General features: G+C 38.4%; 1 protein-coding gene across 5 annotated transcripts in view; it reads right to left on the reverse strand.

Annotated features, from left to right (window-relative positions):
• PALLD (palladin, cytoskeletal associated protein) overlaps nucleotides 1-19,910 on the reverse strand; it is a 193,579-nt gene that overhangs the window by 49,150 nt on the left and 124,519 nt on the right. Inside the window, exon 1 of one of the 5 annotated variants that reach the window (XM_037377211.1) lies at nucleotides 18,010-18,119. The exons of 3 other annotated variants lie outside the window; for them this stretch is intronic. The gene's annotated coding sequence lies outside the window, so the exon portion shown is untranslated. Of the gene's footprint in view, nucleotides 1-18,009; nucleotides 18,120-19,910 lie in introns of those variants that run through there. One more of the 5 variants, XM_037377220.1, reaches the window with a different exon arrangement.

The raw sequence follows: 19,910 nt of genomic DNA on the forward strand, positions 1-19,910 counted from the left end.
ATGCATTATATATTAAAAAATAGGGTATCATGCATATTATTTAACATTTACACATTCAGAGACAATGTACGGACCCATCCTAGACTGCAATTTTACTATTTTGTATGTTGTAGCACAGATTTTACTGATTGCCTGCAGGTGACCTGCATCATTCAATTAATCCCATTCCTTCCTTGTGCCTTGCAGTAAAAACCTCCCAAACATTCCGTTTGATCACAAGGTAGTTTGTTAAAAAGGTTGTTACATAGAAAAGTGTAATCCCTCAAGATTTAAACCCATTTTGTCAGTTTGATATGAAGGAAGACTCTCCCTTTATGGAGCCATTATTTTGATGACTCGTGCACCTTCTTATCCTGGAGCTGGACACTCTTGTAGAAAGAATACTGGCCTAGAAACAGCACTTGTCTGATTTGAGGGTCCCAAGTTATGTTTTCCCATATTTATTTATTAAGATTAGATTTATGTTAAAACGAATGCTCCAGAATGGATGATAAGAATGGTTGATCTGTTCCTACAGTGAAAGTCAATTTAGTTATCTTGACCAACAGCAATTTGTATTTTGTTCTTACTGAAAAAAGTCTTTACATTGAATAGTTAGTAGTGTGCACGATATATAAAAATTGTTTCCTTAACATAACTAAAGTACTTAGATTACATTTGGAAACTACTGGTAAATCACTGTTATTAAATTGGAAACAATCAATAAATAATTAATAAATCCACACTTTGTTTCCAGTGCTAATAAGATATAAAAGTAGCAATAGACATCTTTCACAATGAAGTCAACACTATGTGTATGTAAAACCTACTCTTCAAGTACCATCACAACTTGGACTCCAAGTTATCCTTTACCTTACAAATAGCTGGGATAGAAAAAAGAAAATACTTATCTGGCTGTGGTTTAATAAACGGCCTATAGCTCCATATCAGAAGCGTCATTTTGGACATGTAGGTTACTTCAGTGACAGAGGGATTTTGACAATACCAAAACTGGTAGCACTACAGTCAGCATCTGTGAATGTATGAACCATGAGATTCCACATGATCCTCTGTTCCTCTCAGCCATAGTCAGATCATGGTATAATGCTCGTCTGCCTTCAATCTTTCTTCTCACTGACCTCCCCCTCTCTAACTTCTGCCTTCTTGTCTGTCTCCCTGCCTCTCCCCTTGGGCTATCATCACCTCTTCACCCCCCCTTGTTAGCTCCAGAAGCGCTACTTAGGGTGTACAATACCAAAATGTGTGACGTTACCTTCCACTTCACTTCTCTAGAAATGCATGCTTCACTCTCTAGAAAACACCAGCCTAAAACACACTTACCTACTACAGTTTTCTACTGTGAACTAAAGGGTAGTTATTCTAGGTGTTAGAAGCTGCATGACCCTTGTGTCTCTGGGCCAGTTTATTAAAGCTACTCTGTAGTCATAAATAAAACTTACACAGTACATTGACCCTGTTTCTCATTTGAAAGATCCCTCTATTCCTTTTCCATTTCAGGCAGAAACCTCCAACACAGCACTTAACGGGTGTTGCACAATAATAAAAGCATTTGGATTATTTGAGGTCAGCTAACTGAATAGACAATTTATACAAAATATGATAATTTTTTGCAGAACAAGGAATGACTAAATGAAAGTAAAAAAGCTAGAGACACCAGAGACCATTTTAAATTACTGTAGTTTTTGTCATAGAGGGCAACATGAGGCACAGACATTTAAGTTCTCTGACTAGCTGTGCCATATATCAGGGAAAATGAGCACCTAGATCTGCAGAAAGATTGAGGTGCTTAGTATTTTTGTCTGGAGGAAAATAAGTTCATTCCCCTACAGTCATCCTCTTTTGCATGCCAGGACTGTAACGAGCCTGTGCGCTTAGACTTACCACATTAATTACGTTCTCACGCCCCAAAGGCAATGTTGTCTGAAGCTGTCCATTTTTTGGTCATTTCATAAACCTTCAGAGACTGCAGTTTTCCAAATGGATTTCAAGACTTCAATATTAAAGTTACTTAAACATTAACTAATCCACCAGGCCTTAGTTTTAAAAATGGGGAAATAAACTTTGCTAAGCAAGAATTGATAGCACATAATTCTTACTGTACACTGTCCAGGCAATACTTCACAGATTAGTTATGTCTGATCTTCTACACCAGGGAGAACTTTTGTCCTCAGGAGCCTAATACTAGAAATGGCACCTCATGATCCAAGGTTTTTTGTTTTGTTTAGATTTGTCTTATGTTTAAAATCTGATATTTGAAATTAAGAGGAATCTGTATGGCAAAAGGCCCAGCTTGATTAACATACTTCATAACCGAAGGAAATATTTTTTGACCCTTAGTTGACTCAAAATTTTTTCTCATGATTTTTTAGCAGCATGATGTACTTATGAATCATTCAGAACAAATGAGAAAAGATCTGCATATGTGGAAACAGCAACACAATCTCGCAATAATTTTGAAATCCTCTATATATTAAATAGCTTTATATTTTGAAAATAAGCTCCAGATGTGTAAAACAGTGATACTTGACTTGTGATAGGCCTAAAGATCATTTGCTTTTTTCTACTGGCCTTGCAGCACTTGTTTGCTGTCATATTGCTCTAATTCTTCTACTCAAAAGGAGACACAAAGGGAAATGCTCTCATCATCTTGTCTTTGGCATCTCACTTACATGAGTAGTAGTACAGTGTCCTAGATAGTCAGTAAAACCTCCAGGGTGCATTTCAGAGTGTGTAACTTAGATGCTACATGTCAGAATGTATGAAGACTCTCTTAAAGAAGAGTCACAGTCACACTAGATTTAATTTATTAATTTAAATGTACTATTATTTTTTTTTCACATGCATTATGGAGTTAACTAGTATGACAGCTCTTATCAGCAGTTTACAAATGTACTCAGCTACTTTGATGGGCAATTTTCTTTTAGGCAAACTTAGTATCAGGGAGGATGCATAGTTCTAACACTACCACACCCAGCCAGAGTCACCATGTAGGAGTAAAATTAATAGAAAAGGTCAAATTGTTTAACAGCATTATGAAGTAACGTTGCTAGAGTCAGGAAGAAATCTGGTGATTATTTACCAACACCATCAGCTGTAGAACAAAGAAATTTTCTCATTATAAAGGGGATTCATTTACTCACATAAAAAGTAGTCCTAAAGGAAATTCAGAGAAGGTAATCAACAAAAGATAAGCCAGACTGATTTTAAACATGGGGAGAAAAAAAATTAAGGCACAATATCACAGTGTATTCCGTATAAAGATGAAGGCAAATATTTCAGGCCAGCAGATCAGACTGGAATCCATATGGCATGATTAGTGTTAGTCACATAGATTAAATGTAAGAACATCTGCATTTCTAAGACTTAAAAAGACACAGATCAATGTAAATAACTTCCTTGTACTTTGTGTTCTTTAAACAATCAGCAAAATAGTTCAATTAAGATGTTAAACAATGCTTTTCAGTACAGAAATAAGTATGTTGAAAGTATAACTGCTAAAAGATACTCCAGAGTCTTTCTATGGACCAGGAGCAAATCTGGTATTTACTTTTCCAAACTTAAACCTGTTTTATTTCAATAAGATGCCCCCAAATCTTTTTTATAATTATTTCCACTGCATATAAACATAATCTCCTGGTATTAGTAAATTAGCTTGGCTAAATATAGCCAGGAGCACTGATGTTTTATGGGGCATTTTCTTTGGTATGCAGCTAATATAAATAAAATGAGCAGAGAGAAGTTGGCAGTGTTCCACTGACATTACATCACTTTTCCTTAATAGGAAACCTCTACTGCAACTTAACATCTTGCTTTAAATACTCAGAAGTGTCCACAACGTCTTCAGTGAGGATCATCATATAAGGCCACTAGTTAGCTGCAAAGGAGTAGAGCATCGAGCTGGAGCTCCCAGTATAACACTGAAAGGAGAACCTCTAATGAAAACCACCTTTAAATTATCACCAATGGCAGATCAGGGGAGTTGCATAATCTCTAGCAAAAGGTATGTGTAAGGTGTACATAATTCCAGTAAAAAGCAAGGGATGAAGTTCTAATTCCTGTGTCTTTACTTCAGCAGACTCAGGATTTCCTTCAGAAACCTTAGAAAGTGGCAAATTAAAGAGAGAGGCCTAATCCACCAGTGAGAAGCAGGACAGAGACACAAGCATCTACCATAGTTTTATTTGTTGCTTACTCTTTGTCATCCTGAAAAAGACAAACCCTCTATTTTATGGTACCATCAGTACCGTCCCTCGTCTCTAGTATGACATCATTTTGAAGAAACTAGTTAATTATTGCAAAATATTATATGCTACTCATTTACTGAGAGCCAGATGTTGCTACCCATATATGTTAAGCTTTTCACCACAAACAATAGGACTCCTTGATTGTACACAGTAAAAATAAATAAAATGTGCAGCAAAACTCAGCAGACCTACAAGATTTTTCTGAGAAAAAGATAGCCCTTGCACTCAATTTTTTGCATCCATTACTGAGATTGCTAGACTTTATTGTTCATGCTATATATTGAGAGATGAAAAGCAATCAACATAGTACATGAAGAATAAAAGCACCCAAAGAAATTCATGTTCTTGCTGTAATTAATGTAAACATAAATTCCAGCTTTTGTATTTCTAATGTGCAATTGCTCAGCAATAATCCAACTCTGCTTCAAGTCTGCATGCACTATTCGCTGGCACGGAATTTTACTGAGAGCATAATTTATTTAGGCACTGTCACACATGCGCATGCGCACACACACAAACACACAAATGCATTTACCACAGTACAAAAAGTCAGTGTAGGTCATTTTGTCCTCTGCTTTTTCCAAAAAAGTTTGAGAGAAGTTCACTGAGTGGCTCCTACTGCTTTTAGCTGCAGCTGTGCAGCATACAACCTTTGAAAATTTACAGTAAATGTTTCCATGTTTACATCAGTGACTCTTGGGAAAGAAAATGCTGACTGAGTAAAGGTATGCAGCAAATAAATGTAAGATGGAGTACACCAAATACATCGTGAATCTTCTCATTTAGGAATCATGTGGTCTTAGGATACCATGGATTCTCTGTACCCCTTGCTCAGTAAGACATCCCCAAATACTTCTGTGAGCCCTTCCCTGTTCTTTTGCAGCCAGCTGTGATGGCACAACAGTTTAGGACCCTTAAAACAGAAGGGACAAGCGAATTAGAAGTTGAAAGTAACCCTAGAATCGGGTGGATTGGTGGTTTTGTTTGTTGTTTGGTTTCTTCGGGGGTATTGTTTTGTTTTAAATTTTGATCTTTTCACTGCTTCAGATTAAAGAGCAGCCACCCAAAGGGTTCTGCTGGTGGAACAGAAAGGTGGTGCTTGTCCAGGAGCGAGCATCTGCGAGTTGAACCTCCCATGCATGGCTCACACTGCCACTGAGGAATTCCCTTCCAAGGTAGGGTTTGTGAAGCCATACCTTAAGTTTGTCATCATGAAGGATAAGAAAGAACTTTTATATCCACTTTACTTCTGAATGGCAGTGCCCGAACAACGTGTTTATGTTTTAATTCACAAACACATTTTTAATCAGCTGCCCTAAAATCAATGAAGTTGTTAATGGAAATAAAGCCAAAGTTTAGGTTACAACAGAGAAAAGTGATTTTAAACTGGTTAGGATATACAATGAATAACTGGAGTAAATTTCACCTCCATTGCTGGAACTATTGAAGATTTCAGAGGGTATTTGTGCAGATTTCAAACACTCTCACCAGGTACACAGTACAGGTCTTCATTACACTAAAAATGAAGACATGTAGCTTAAGACTTGATTGCCTGGATGACAAACATATGAATAACAATATTCACTTCACCAGTTCCATCTTTGTGTTACTTTTGTTGATCCATGAATTGGCTACTTACTAAATAATAAGGTTTTCTTTATTCTAAAACCATATGTAGAATTATTAGCATCAGCCAATGCTCATTTTCTAAAATATCATTTTAGCAGTGGTTTCAATTAAGGTCTAGTCTTCAGGGAAGGTCAGGCAAAGCTGTAGAAATAAGTTAGATTTAAAACACAGTTTTAAATAATATGGCAGCTATATTTATCTAACATTAATCAAATCTTTTGTCTCAATAAAATTGCACCAAAACCTGCCGACTGGACGACATGGTTTCTGCTAAATAAGTTATTATAATTATTTGTTAAGTTTCCACTATTGTACTGTGTGGCTCTGTTATTTTGGAAACGGAGAAAACATCTGCTAAAATAAGCTGTAATGGAAAAAAATCAGCTGCAAGTCTCTCTGCCATCCATCCTAGCACTACTATTATGCAAGTTAGCCTGTTATATAAAGCAGCTACTAGAGGAACTGATATACTAGCTGTGCACGTATATGTCAAATCTATCATCTTTTTGTTTTATCACAGAAAAAGCAAGCTGCAACAGCTTTCCAAACTTGTGTAAATGACTTCAGGAATTCAGGCACACAGACATTCCGTTGAAACTAATGGGAGCAACAGTAACAAGTAGCTCTGACAATCAGGCAACTTGTCTATGAATTTAGCTTCTGTCAAATTTGAAAATTTACATGTAAAAATTCAACCTTGTATTACAGGAGTTTGTTTCAAATTTTAGTTAGTGCCTCAGGAGTTATTTTTTTAAGGTGAATTACGTATCTCTGATTTGCTTTTTCTTAAATGGCACAGAAATACTTGGAGATGCAAGGGTTTCATACTCAGGTCCCCACTTAAGTCCAATCAGTAGTGACAGAAATGGAAAACATCTGATTAGCATTTGTAGTATGATTGCAGTGAGTCAATCTCTGCTCTCTTCCCGGAAAAGTTGTCACAATGTCTAAATATATTACCTTTCATGTCAACCTCTATTAGCAGATTTAAGCTGTGAAAACACAGAAATTCTTCTTCATGCCTGGAAGATGTCCCTATACATAAAAGAGCGTAAAAATTTTTGGTGATGCTAACTCAGTGTCCCTGGTGTCACACTGGCGTCTTTTCCAAGTTTTAATTAAATATTCCAATCACAGAGAATGCTTATTATAGCATACAAATCCAGGTAATTTAAATAACAGTGATGAATGACATCATCTGCTTCAAAAATTGGAATGGAAAACCTTCCTATTAAGGGGTATGGCAGAATTTCTCAGGAGTTCAGGAGAACTTACTTTGCTAAGTGACCATGAAAAAGGCAATCATACAGTTCAAATTTCAGGTACTATTGACATATTTTAGCATCTTTTATGGTTTACACTGTCTAAACTTGCTTTATTACTGCTACTTAATGAATTGACTGCCTGAGTTACAGAAAAGCTACAAAGACACCAACTCTTTCCAGTACAGATAACTGTAGGAAAAGTAATAATTTTAAATTTAAATATTAACTCTGCATTGCAAAACTAGCATAAGATGACTGCAAGCCAAAATCAATTACATCTTGAGAAAGCTCATACAATGAAGCCTCAGAAGAAACTGTACCATCATCAGGTGAACAGCAATTTAAAATGTCTAGAAATACTATATAAATCAGAAGATATCTCCTCCAATATCAGCTAAGTATCACTCAGTCAATTGTGGCTTAACGACCCCTTGTACTATGCAATCTTCTGCAGTAGTTTTAGCCTACAGTACTACAGTTTAGAAATGTTGCTTTTTGCTCTGGTTTGGACTAGGAAACTAGAGATGAAGGAATCAGTTGGGTTGATCTGTAGGCAGAATTATACTAAAAGAGGCACTCCTACCACAACAGGTACTCCAAACTACTTACAGTGTATACACTTATTCTGGAACAGAAACAGCCAAATTTATAGAGCTAATGAGGTATAACTAATTAATCTTGAAACTTCCTAGAGATTTTTGTAACTTTGTCTTATTCCCAGCCATAGCCTGACTTGTCATAACCTGAATGTGATGTACAACACTATTACCTGATTGCTTACGTATCCTTCAGTTTTTAGGTCAGTGTATAAATTCATCGATGACACTATAATGTAAACCAAATTTAGCTGGGGAATAAGAAATCCAAACATGCCACAGATAAATCTCAAGAGTTAGCACCTCAATGAGAATTTAATTAGAAAGGCAATTATTAAAAAAACTGGACAATATATACTATTACCACAGCAAAGCTACTAATACTTTCTGAAAAAAGGCTCTGAAATGGTTCAATTAAACCAAAAGCATGATAGCTTAAACACACACCCTTGTCCCCACAACATGCCAATCTGCACATCAATGTGCAATATTCATATGACAGGAACCTGTACAATGAAAGACCTGATAACAGAGATCAGGAATATTAGGCAGAGTCAGCAATTTACAGGACAACAAATTAACTTAAACCTGAATGTGTACGCCCAAGAGCATCCAAGCAAAACTCTGAAACACTGAACTGCTTCTCAGACCAGTTAGGGAAATACATTTTTCATATGTCCCTCATCTTCCAAAAAGCTCTTGCACCACTTTTTTCCTGTCCTTTATGCAGCATGCTGCAGTTACCTCTACCAACTATGAAAGCTTAAATTATTCTACAAACTTTGCCAGGGGACAGTGGTTTAAGCAAACCCTGAATTTTCCAAAATGAGGGGCATTTAACTGAGAAACTAATCATATCTGTAGCTTCCTTCTTTTTTAAGTGACTCTTGACAAAGACATTTTCAATTCAGTGGACAACCTATAACAAAGCTCTTTGGAATCTGAGGTGATTAAATTGAGAAAGCATTTGAGAAAATTCTCACCAACCAACCATAATAATTAAGATCAGTAACTCAGAAAGCTTGACAGCAGATTTCTGTGATTCTTCCTCTATCACAAAGGCCATCAATGATGACAGAGAGACAATTTCCCTAACTCAAAAGCACATCAAGGATTATTTAATTGTGGCTTTGTGAAGTATTTAATCTCTTCCATCTTGTAGCACTCTCTATATAAGGCCCTGGCATTTTTTAAACATTTCCATTAAATAAAAAGGTACTAGTCACATGTTTTACAAATGTCTCCCAAACATACCGTTTCATTCTAATTATTCAATCCTCTATTACTCTGCATAACCAACTTTGCTCTGCCAGTACTGGAAATTCTGGCAGACATACCAAACCTTTTTGGGAAAAAGGGAGGATACTTAGTAAAAGTAGTAGGCATCTCAGAGGTTTGTGTGTTCATATAAATACACTCACACACACACCCCACCCTCAAACTTTCATCTACGACAGATCAATTTTCTGCTTAAATGCATTCCAATTCTATTCTGCTCTGCTCTTTATCAATGAGCATGTTACTTCAAATATTAACATTGCAAACAGTTCCTCTAGTTCAGTACTCATACAAGAATTCACTCTGTAAACAGGGCCTGTCTTTTGCATTTGGAGGCATTAATGCTTAAAGCACAAACATCTATCTTAATCCAAAGGACACAATGTGAGTGCTGTGTTTTAGCTGAAAAACGATAATTAGCCCCAGTGGCCAACAGAACTCTTTTGTAATTCATTGTAATTAACTGTCCCTAGGTCACTCTTCTTTTCTAGTTACATTCTACCACCACACAAGTCCAAAGTTTGTATCCAATAGGAATGTTATCTTTACAAAGTTACTAAATTCAAAGAGCCTTCAAAGTGAGGATGCAATAGTCTTGCCCAGCAGTCCATAGGAGGAGCGGACTGCATTCAGAAGAGGATGAAACAAGAAGTGTTTTATTGCCTTTTAGTAAAACAACATGCTAAATCTAGCATGAAAGATATCAATAATTTTTCTGAACCAAACATTTCACCACACAAAAGGCCACGCTCATAGATAATAATCAGATCCTTGTAAGAAGTGTAGGAAGGGCTTGCTTCAACTCAAGACGTGCATGGCAAAAGAACTTGCAACTAAGTTATAACATTTGCACTCAAATATGAATGTCCTGATTTATTACTGGAGTCTGTAACAAACAGAACATCTGCTACTTGTGTGTGTGTGTTTCTGGGGTGTAAATTTCTTGATACTTCCGTGAACCTGCAGAATCCCTGTGAACATTTGCTTGTGGTGAGAAAACTTCCAGAGAGGTATCATAGACTAGATGTACTTAGATAAAGCTTAGACAGGCAATCACAAAAGCCCGCTCCTTTAACACGTCATTTTACTCTCATTAAACATCATTTACAGCACATATTCCAGAAAGTATTGCTTCCCCCCTTAAAAGATTCCTCAGAGTTGGAACTGGGCCCTTGATCTTGAGCTAACTGTAATGCACGCGGTCAGCACTGAGTTTCACCATCCTGGGGATAGTTCCACCACACGCCGGTCCGCGTACCACATGATGTGCCTTTGACATCAAGACTAGATTACTGCAGTATGTTCCTGCTAGGGCTGCAGAGAAGGCTCCTGTGCTGCTTGCAGCTGGCTGCTGATGGCAGCTGTACAGTTGGTGAGACAGCAAGGGAAACACGGCAAAGAGATCCTGATTTCCAAGACTTCTGCTAATTTTTCTGGATATTTCATATGATGCAGATAAATGCAATTCTTCATATTAATTGGCTCTTTATAACCATCCATTAGCATACCATTAAATTTTGAAGGGACGGGGGACATAGGAACCTAGAGTTTTAACTTTTAATAAAAGTGTATAATTTTTATTTCTAAAATCTCAGAAACGCTTCAAGACACTGTGTTTTATGGGCCAGAGGCAACCACAGAACTAACCTCAGAGTCAGCAGCTGATAGTTCATTCTTTCTTTGAGAAAATGTTGACATACCATTTTGGTTTTATGTTAATTGGCACCCCTTTTTCCTTTCCATCTATGTGGACAAACACATATGCAACACTCATCTAATTCAGTTGCATATATATGAAAGCAGCTTCTAACCCTGGCTTTTTTTCCCTGAAAGCTCTGTGTCCTATGAGCACAAATATTCCTGAAATACAATTAAGTTTTTTAATATTTTTTTTAAACAAAAGAAGAAGCTTAGAGGGTACTTTAATACAAAGCAGAAAATGGAAGCAATCATTTCCCAGAAATTACTGATGAACAACATAAAAAAAGTTAAATAGTTAATAACCTCAAAATCTCTGGCAGAAACTCTAAAAGCCACTAAAGATAAAAGAATGGAAACCACATGTAACATCCCAGAGACTCAGAAGACAACATGATGTACTTTCAATATAGTTTGAACTTCCATAGTCTCACTTTATAAATTGGACTTCATATGTCTGCAGAAACTGATAGAAGTGTCTCTCCTTTTTGTGTTACATAAAGATCTCCAGATTTTTATAAAGATAGAAAACCTATGAAGATTTATAGGAAACCAAGACTTTCTCCCTAGAACATGGCCAAGCAGTGTGGCAAACTATTTACTGCCTGAAAAAAATCAACTACAAAGGTTATACATGAAAGAATAAACATGATCTGGCAAGGACATTGAACCTAGGTGTGTGAGAGTGATTATGGATATATGAAAAGTATCAGGTAGCTTTGGAAACAGAAAAACAATGGAATTTGGCCACGTCAGATGAGGAAACATGTCTGTTGTGGAAAAGAAAATGCCAAAGCCTCTGGTGCCTCACTGAAAATAATCTACAGTTTATAGGGAAAAATATACAGTCTGGTGGCCTGTCAGTTGAGTAACACTGATGAACACTTCTGAAGCCTAGGACCCCTTTCATGAAAGTGTCTGAAAGACATTTACAGCTATGCCCCAACACCTCTGTCAGTGTGGATATCAATAATATCAAAATAAAAAAAATTCTTTACGTAATTCTGGTTTTAGGCACCTTGTATTTGCACAAAAGTAAATGGCATCATCTTGCAACAGACTCACCATCAGTAATGCAACACCAAGTAACTCATGCTTTCATTTAATTCCCTAAAAGTTTTGACAGGAAACACAGATCACACACAAACACAGACTGCATGAAAATACCCCAGCCACAAAATATTATGACCACCTCCGGGCTTTTCAAAGCCTCACTTGTACTAAAAAAGTCACTAGATCTTTGGTCACTGCAAAATACATACATAAATCAGGGTGCCCTCCTGAAACCTTCAAATGCTGAGAAGAAAGGCTTTATATTTCAGAGCCAAAATAAGTACAGTGAGGTAGGCTGAAAGAAATACAGCACCACTGGGTTTCTGCACAAGGAAACTCTAGTTTGTGCAAAACTTTCTAAGTTGCCTCAGTGAATCTGCTCTGCTAGCCAAAGCTGGCTATTAAAATTGTTTTGCACTTTAGTAGCTGGTTTAAACAAATCATCCCCATGAGTCAGATAAGATTTTTACTTATGCTCTGTATGGACAGATGCACACATACATATTCACATACCATTAGACTCATATGCACACAGAAACAGACTTGCATCTCCCCTCATAAAAAAAAAATATATATCTGCATTATCTGTTCTTCGAAATCAGAAACACATTTTACACACACCTGCATGTACATACGCACATGGTGTTTAAAACAGAACTGAAAGAAACAATTGTTTCTAGTGACTACAGCCATAATGTGATTCAGCCTACTCAGAAGAATGACTTCAGCCATAGAGTAAAAAATCTAGAAAGATGATAAAATCCAACTACAAAGAGAACATAACTATCCTTTTTTTAAAGGATAAGTCTTCCAAGTTGTGAGTAAGGCACAAAAATGGGTAGGAGCAAGCCCAGCTTAAAGCTTGGCCTAAAACCAGCAGGTTGGCTCTCCTGAGAAAAGTTGCTGTAACACATGCAGGTTTTGATTTAAACCAGATTTCTATATTCAGTGTGGCTGAAGAACTGGGATCATACTTTTAAAATTATTCTGTAGCAGAAGCAGCACACACAAAAAATCCAAATAGTCCATATTCGTTTTCACTAGAGCCCAAGTCCACCAGATACTGCCTGCCTGCATTTCTTGCTCTCTGAAGTGGATTCTTCTTCATCATAGGAGAGGAATTCTTTTTAAACTTCAATTTAAAAATTAAATCCAGCTGCTTGAATCTTCATCTAAATGTAATGCTTTTAAAGCAAAGTTCAGTCATTTTCTTGTAAATGCAAAGATTAAAACAAACCCACTCAAGATCGTAAAGGCAAGGAGTTAAAATACTGATGTTGTAAACTGAATTCCCTATATTTTCCCATTATTTACATGCACACCTCTGCTACTATGTTGCCTTAATGGGTACAGTAGCATACAAAACAAGAATATCACACTTCAGTGAATTTGATGGGGTTAGTTGTTTGGTATAGATGTTAACATTACTAAAACAGACTTTTGTGTGTTAATCTAGTTTTACATTTTAGCCTGGGAAAAAAAAATGTAACCATGTTGCCAATGAAAAGCAAAAAATTTTTTCCTGTATATTTCTGCTGGCTGACACATCATGCCTGCAAATAATTGTCTTTCCCTAAAAGCCTTCACTTCACACAAACCCAAAAGGACAAATGAGACATGCTATCTTATGAACATTTACAAAAACTTCAATACTTTGGCAACGCATTATAGCAGCTCCTGACACACAGACTCAACTTTTCAACTAAATAACTCTTCCACATATTTGAGGCTGAATTATGAACTCAGGCCCACATTGCCACTTTCTGTTTGAAATATTCTACAGTGAAGTGTGATATAAGATTGGTTTCTTCAAAAAGAATTAGAAGAACCGGTTCTTTTCTTCTGCTGTTTTAGACCAGCACATATAACAGACATCTTCTGAAACTGATAATGAACAAAATCCAGATCCTATTTCAAGAAGGAACATTTTTTTGGTGACGTGAAGGAATAGAATTCCCCAGTCTGAGAAGAATGTCCTGGGAAGGACTGGAATGAATTCTGAATGACTGCTACCAAAGGATAGTTTAAGATAATCTAAGTTAATCAAGATTTCTTAGTCAATTACCCCTGGAGAGGTACGCACACTATGCAAAGTAGGGAAAGCAGATTCAGTTGTTTCTTGGCTCGTCTCATGCAGGTGCACTGGGGAGAAAAAGGGCCAGCAATAAATCGAGCCCACTGTATTTATTTATTTAAAAATAAATGCTGTTTATCTTAAACTCCTTCCCTTTGTGGAAAGGGAAAGTACGAGGGAGTGCCATACACAATACATAATTACAATCACTTACTGCCTTAATAAAGGAAATACAAACTTCCTGCCTTGGCAAGGGCTAGAATGTCTCAAGGAGTTAGGAGAAGGACCATGTTAAGTGTCTAGACAGCAGAGTGGAGGAAAATTATTTCCTAAGTTTTCTACTTGTGTGCTAATCCAGAAAGTATACTTGACACATAAAAAGAACTGCCTCAGTTATTGGTTCTCCTTCTATGATAATTATGGTGGCATAGTAAGCATATTTTTTTTTAATTATACGAATACCAAAATGTTAAATAATCTGTAATGCTCCAGGGAAGTTCTGACACTTGTGGTCACAAAAGACTCTTCACTTTCTGCAGAAGAGGTTAAAATGAGTCTTCTGGGCATACTGTAACTTGGTTAGTAGTTATTCTGTATGTATTCCTAATTCTTCCAAATGGATGTGTTGTCATTATGACATCATTGCTCAGTATTGCTATTACTGAGTGGGAGCTTCACTCCAAAGGGAACTTTATTACTTAGTCTAGCACTTGTGCTATCAGTTAAGGAAACGGGAATATTTCCAAGATGGCACATGATTCGTGAATACAAAATTCCATAGGCATATTTTGATTTTTAAAAAAATCCCAGCAGGAAAGATCTTCAGCTAATGATTATGTTATCATGAATACATGGGACTATCAGTTAATGAATATGTTCTACATAACCCTGAAATTTTTATTAGGAAAACAAAATCTTAGGGCCACCAACTCTTCTCACGTCAGTAAAGGTCCAGCAGATCCCCAAATACTTGAAGACTCCTTTCTTGGAGAGTAAAGAGCAAATGAAGAGACACATGACAATAACATAAAATCTTTCATATAGAAATTATGTAACTAATAGTGCATATGCTTATCTTAATCTTTTAGACTGTTTCTTCTCACTGCACCTTGCACACTTCCCTTATCTACACATTTTCATTTTAGAAATTCAGCTTTTTAAAACCACAGGTCTTTATCGTCATGCCTTTCAGGTTTAGTGCCTACCAACATCCATAATCTACAGGAAATGATGCTATACACACAGAGAAAACCTATATACATGACATCACACTGATTGATGCTGTAGTCTGCTCCCAGGCACATGGGTCCACATTAATGTTGGCATGAGTAAAATCACAAAGCAGCAAGTTTAAGCAGAACTGGTTGAGAAATTAATTTGCTGTTTCAAGTATACAATAATTTCCCATCAAATACACTATTTCACAAGTAAGATCAGTTTGCTTTGCCCAGCTGAGAACCAGGTAAGTTTAAAAAGTCAAGTATCTCACAGATCATTTTGAAGCAGAGTAATAGAAAAAAATTCTGTACAGGAGAGAAAGACAGAATTTTCCATGTAAGTGGGCTGACCAGCACCCCACAGGCCACTTCCAGCCAGACAGCTCCCTTTGTCTTCCAATGCCCAAAGCCCAACAGCTGAGCATTACTCATCAAATTTACCACCGTGTATTTACAGAAATGGAGGCATGCTGTTCTAACATAGCTGTTAGAAATGGCTGCTGTAGTCATATAGACCACACAGTGGATGACAAAATCACAACCACATTCGTGTTTGTGGAGCACTTAGACGATCATGACCTCCACAACTGTCATACAAGCTCAGAAAAGTCTTCAGTGCAGAGTAGAGAACAGTAAGTTGCTTTCTGTTATCTGGAACCATAGATGTCAATAATTACCTTACAATAATTGTAATTGTACAAAATCAGTAATTACTGTAGAATAACACTTTGTGAAGTTTTATATGTTGCAATCATCACACAGCCTCTGCAAAGAGAAAGCAGTAGACAGGCTTGTCAAAAATAACAGGCCCACAATAACAGGTGCATGTGTCCAGCAAGACGAGCTTGGCCAGGACAACAAATATAACTGTTCTGCTCTTACAAAAAAGATAATAGAGAATTTTCTAGGACTTAATCAAGTATGAGAACATAAACCCATGTATTTTACAACAGTGCTTTTTAATGGAATCCTGATACATCAAGCTGCTTATTGTTACTTAAAATGCACTTCAAATTTACAGAACAGTTTTTCACTTAAAAAAACCAACAACCTAACTTGGCTCTCATAAAGCTACATAACATATCTGCCAATTGCTAACAAACCTTTACCACACATCCACCATTCCAATTTTAGGAAAACTTCTACGTCAGATTGCAGTGTACGGTAACTTGGTAAATTCTGACTTTGTGATTATTGGGTTTCTATTATCTCAAAGATTAGATAAATGTTTTTTATCCAAATGGGACACTCCTAATTCCAACAAAATCCTACCTGCATATTCCTAAGAGTTTCAAGAGTTGCAGGAACACCTGCATACCTCCTCACTGATCTTCCCAGTCTCTTTTCTTCCCTCATCCCTTTGCCTCCACCTTTTCCCCCACAGGGTTTCTCCTCCTGGCCAGGAAAATTAGTACCAGAATACTATTTCATAGATAGTCTGTTCCTTCAGGTTTTGTTCCCCATCCAAAAGCAGGATGCAACACAATCTCTCTCAGAATCCTGTGCTCACAAGTATTTGTCCCCTTTTTCATAGCAAAATGGTTTAGATACAATCAATGGACATAAGCTGCGTACCATTTAACTTTTTAAAATGTTTTTTTTCCATCCTCTTGTTATCAGTTCTATATCTTAATCCTTCTATGTCTGGTATGCATTGTGAATCACAGACCAGCTCTGGATGCCTGGAAACTGTTGGGTTTCCTTAAGAACATCATCATAACTTTTCCCACCCCAGAACTCCAGGGGATTTCAGTGCACACAGACTTGTGCGTGGACATAAAACTTTCCATATAATATGTAATACATCTTAAAGAGTTCATTTCAGAAATAGAAGGTTTGGTCCCAGGAGTCATGCTCTCAGCTCAACACAGCCACAGAATACCGTGGAAAAAGTTTCTTGACCTCAAAGCCTAATGAAACATCAAATGTGTCCATTCCTATTTTTAGATGTATGCTCTGCAGTGCCATATTCATTAATATAAAGCTGACCCAAATGTTCCAACAGCAGACGTTGGTTTCTCTTTGATAGCCAATGCATATCTCTGCTTTCCAAGTTTCTGTAAACACATCATTATAAGGAAGGCCAGTCTTACTTTTCCCAGCCTTCTTTCTAATTATGCGCCTGCTGCCAGGAAACTTTCAAACTAACTTTTTTTTTTTTTTTTTTTTTGGAGGGGGGTCTTCGCTACTAAAATTTCAGCAAATGTCTGCTACAGACTCAGAAGGGGGGGGGGGGGGACGACACACCACCAAAAAACCCCAAAACCTCCGAAGTCATTACTGTTAGAAGTTACAAAGTTACTATGTAACGCCAAATTCCTTTCAACACTGAATGATAAACATTCCACAAAAAAAGTTGGCTACAGAAGTACATATATCATTGCGAAGACACCAAATATGTCTTCCTTACAGACTAATGAATTCCACAGGTAAAAAAAAAATAATTTTTTGAGTTTGGTTTCATTTCAGTAAGAAGTCATAGTAAGTTTTCTAAACCACCAAGTTTCCTGCCCATTACCAACTTTCTTTTCAGCCAGGAGTTTCACTGGGTTCCTACAGAGGTCTCCTACAAAGAAGGCTGCGAAAGCACTCGCATTTTACAGCTCTGTCACATTTACAAACAAACTAACAACTGATTTAGCAAGTCTTGAGCTACAGAGATACACACAACCGCTGCCACCACATCTTTTCTGTATTTGGAAACACCAAGGTCGCCAAACGAAATGCATCAGCCAGACTGGAATGCAGCTCCAGCCGATGTGGCCAAGCTCAAAGGGCAAGGGAGAGTCGTGCAAAAAAGAAACGCTCGAAGGAAACGCGGTCAGCCCGACCCGGTTACCGAGCCGCCTCATTTGCCCCGACCCCTCGCCTTTCAGCACCGCTTCTGCTCTGCGTTCGCCTCGTCTGAAGAAAACGCGTCACGTACGAACTCGTGAAAGCGTCCTGCCATCTTACCTGGGCCACGTCTCCGCGGACAGTTACCGCACGCCCGAGCGCGAGCTGCCGGGGCCGAGGGCGCGCGGCGGCGGCGGGAGCGGCGGGGCGGGGCGGGGCGGCGGCAGCGGCGGGGCGGGGCGGCGGGCGCCCGCAGGTACCCGCCGCTATATAGGGCGGGCGGCGGCGCGGGTCATGCCGTCACTCAGCGAGCCCCTGCCGGCGCGTCCCGCTCCGGCGGCTTCACGTTAAGAGTCCCGCGGCCACGCCGGGCTCCCCGAGAGGCGTTGCCACGCTGCTGGGGGCGGCGGGGAAACGTGGGTTTCCCGCAGCGAATCGCCGCTGGGATCGTCCCTCCCTGGTGCCGCAGTCTCTCCCCTAGTAGCTGCGAGAACTGGGACTTGTTGATTCGCCTTTTGCCAAAAAAGGTCCGGGTCCCATGCTGGAAGCTCGCTCCCCTCCCGCCAGGAACTCGGCGTCCATAGGCAGCAGAAAAGCCTGAGAAACTTCTACCAGAGCAGAAGCAGGCGCCGCAGCAGCCGGGAGGGCAGAGGAAGCATCCCAGGCTCCTCCGTACTGCCGTGCAGCGGCACGAAGTGCTGCCACCGGGGTTTGCGTTAGCTTTTCTGCACAGGAAAAGTTTCCATCGGTTTTTATCCGCATGACAGAGTGGATGGGATGGCTGCTTTTTAATATAGAACTGCAGAAGTGGTGTCTCAAGTTATTCTTCAAAGCCTTTTAATACTTTTCTGTGCTTTGAAAATAATGCTTATGCCACTACTCAAGTCCCCAAGTTTTCAGGTTAAACTGAATTTAAAACATTTTTCAGGAAAACCATATCACTCTATTGCACACTTTATAGTCATCTGTTTTATAAACAATCTCCTGCACTGTCTTCACCTGTCAAAGAATAGTACCGGAGTTCAGAAAACATTTACTATACATGACAAAAATCATGCTCTTTTGCAGTCGAAGTATGTAAAACCATCCAGAGTGTCAAACATTTACAGTAAAATACATTCATTACTACTGCATTTTCCACTAAGGACATAAATTGGAGGTACATTTTGGTGGTTGTTTGGGTTTGTTTTTTTTTTTTTTTTTTATTAAGGAGATGAAGACTGAAGAACAGATCTCTGCTGTGGTTCATACCCTTCCCACTGGAACCCACCTGGTCTGGATCCAGTGATTTCTTACAGATTACATGCCAACATCAGTGTTACAAGTAATCATGGAACACAACTAACCCTTAGTAGCATCTACTTAAACATCTGCTTAAAGCAAGATGGCCAATCTCAAAATGATGTATCTATTCTCAAACTTAATCCATGTTTAATCCATGGAAGTGATCAGTGATCTCACTTGAATTTTCTACAACACGGACAGCAAAAATAAGCATGCAAACATACTGCCTTTTACCTCACTACTATTAAACGTCCTGGATAATGGTTAAGAGATTTTAGGGCAGCTGCAATCAGTGGTGCTCCTCTTTCTTCTTTCCAGTCAGCATGTATTACAGTCCAGCTCTGGATGTCTGGGTTTTACACAACATCATCATCGTAACTATTTTCCCACAACTGGTGTGTACCCACAAGACGAACAAGGCCTGTATCTGAGAAATTTCATTCTACAGTGGACGATGCAAGTCAACATGGTACTGAAAACTTGCGCTCCTTACTCAACATTTTTCCCTCCTTTTCACCACCCAGCCCTCCTTAGGACTCAGAACTCTCCACATCACTCGATTGCTCCGGAGCATAACAAGGAGAACCGAGTAACGCTGCCAACTAGGAAAAAGGGAGGGTGAAATAAAACATCTCCCCACTGCTAGCACAGAGAGTGACATGCCAGATCCTGGCAGCGAGAAGACCAGCACTGCACTAGCACTTGGTTTCCAATTCTGGTACATGACTATGGGGAAG

This window comes from Falco rusticolus, chromosome 1 (genome assembly GCF_015220075.1).
Source record: "Falco rusticolus isolate bFalRus1 chromosome 1, bFalRus1.pri, whole genome shotgun sequence".
Classification (NCBI taxonomy): domain Eukaryota; kingdom Metazoa; phylum Chordata; class Aves; order Falconiformes; family Falconidae; genus Falco; species Falco rusticolus.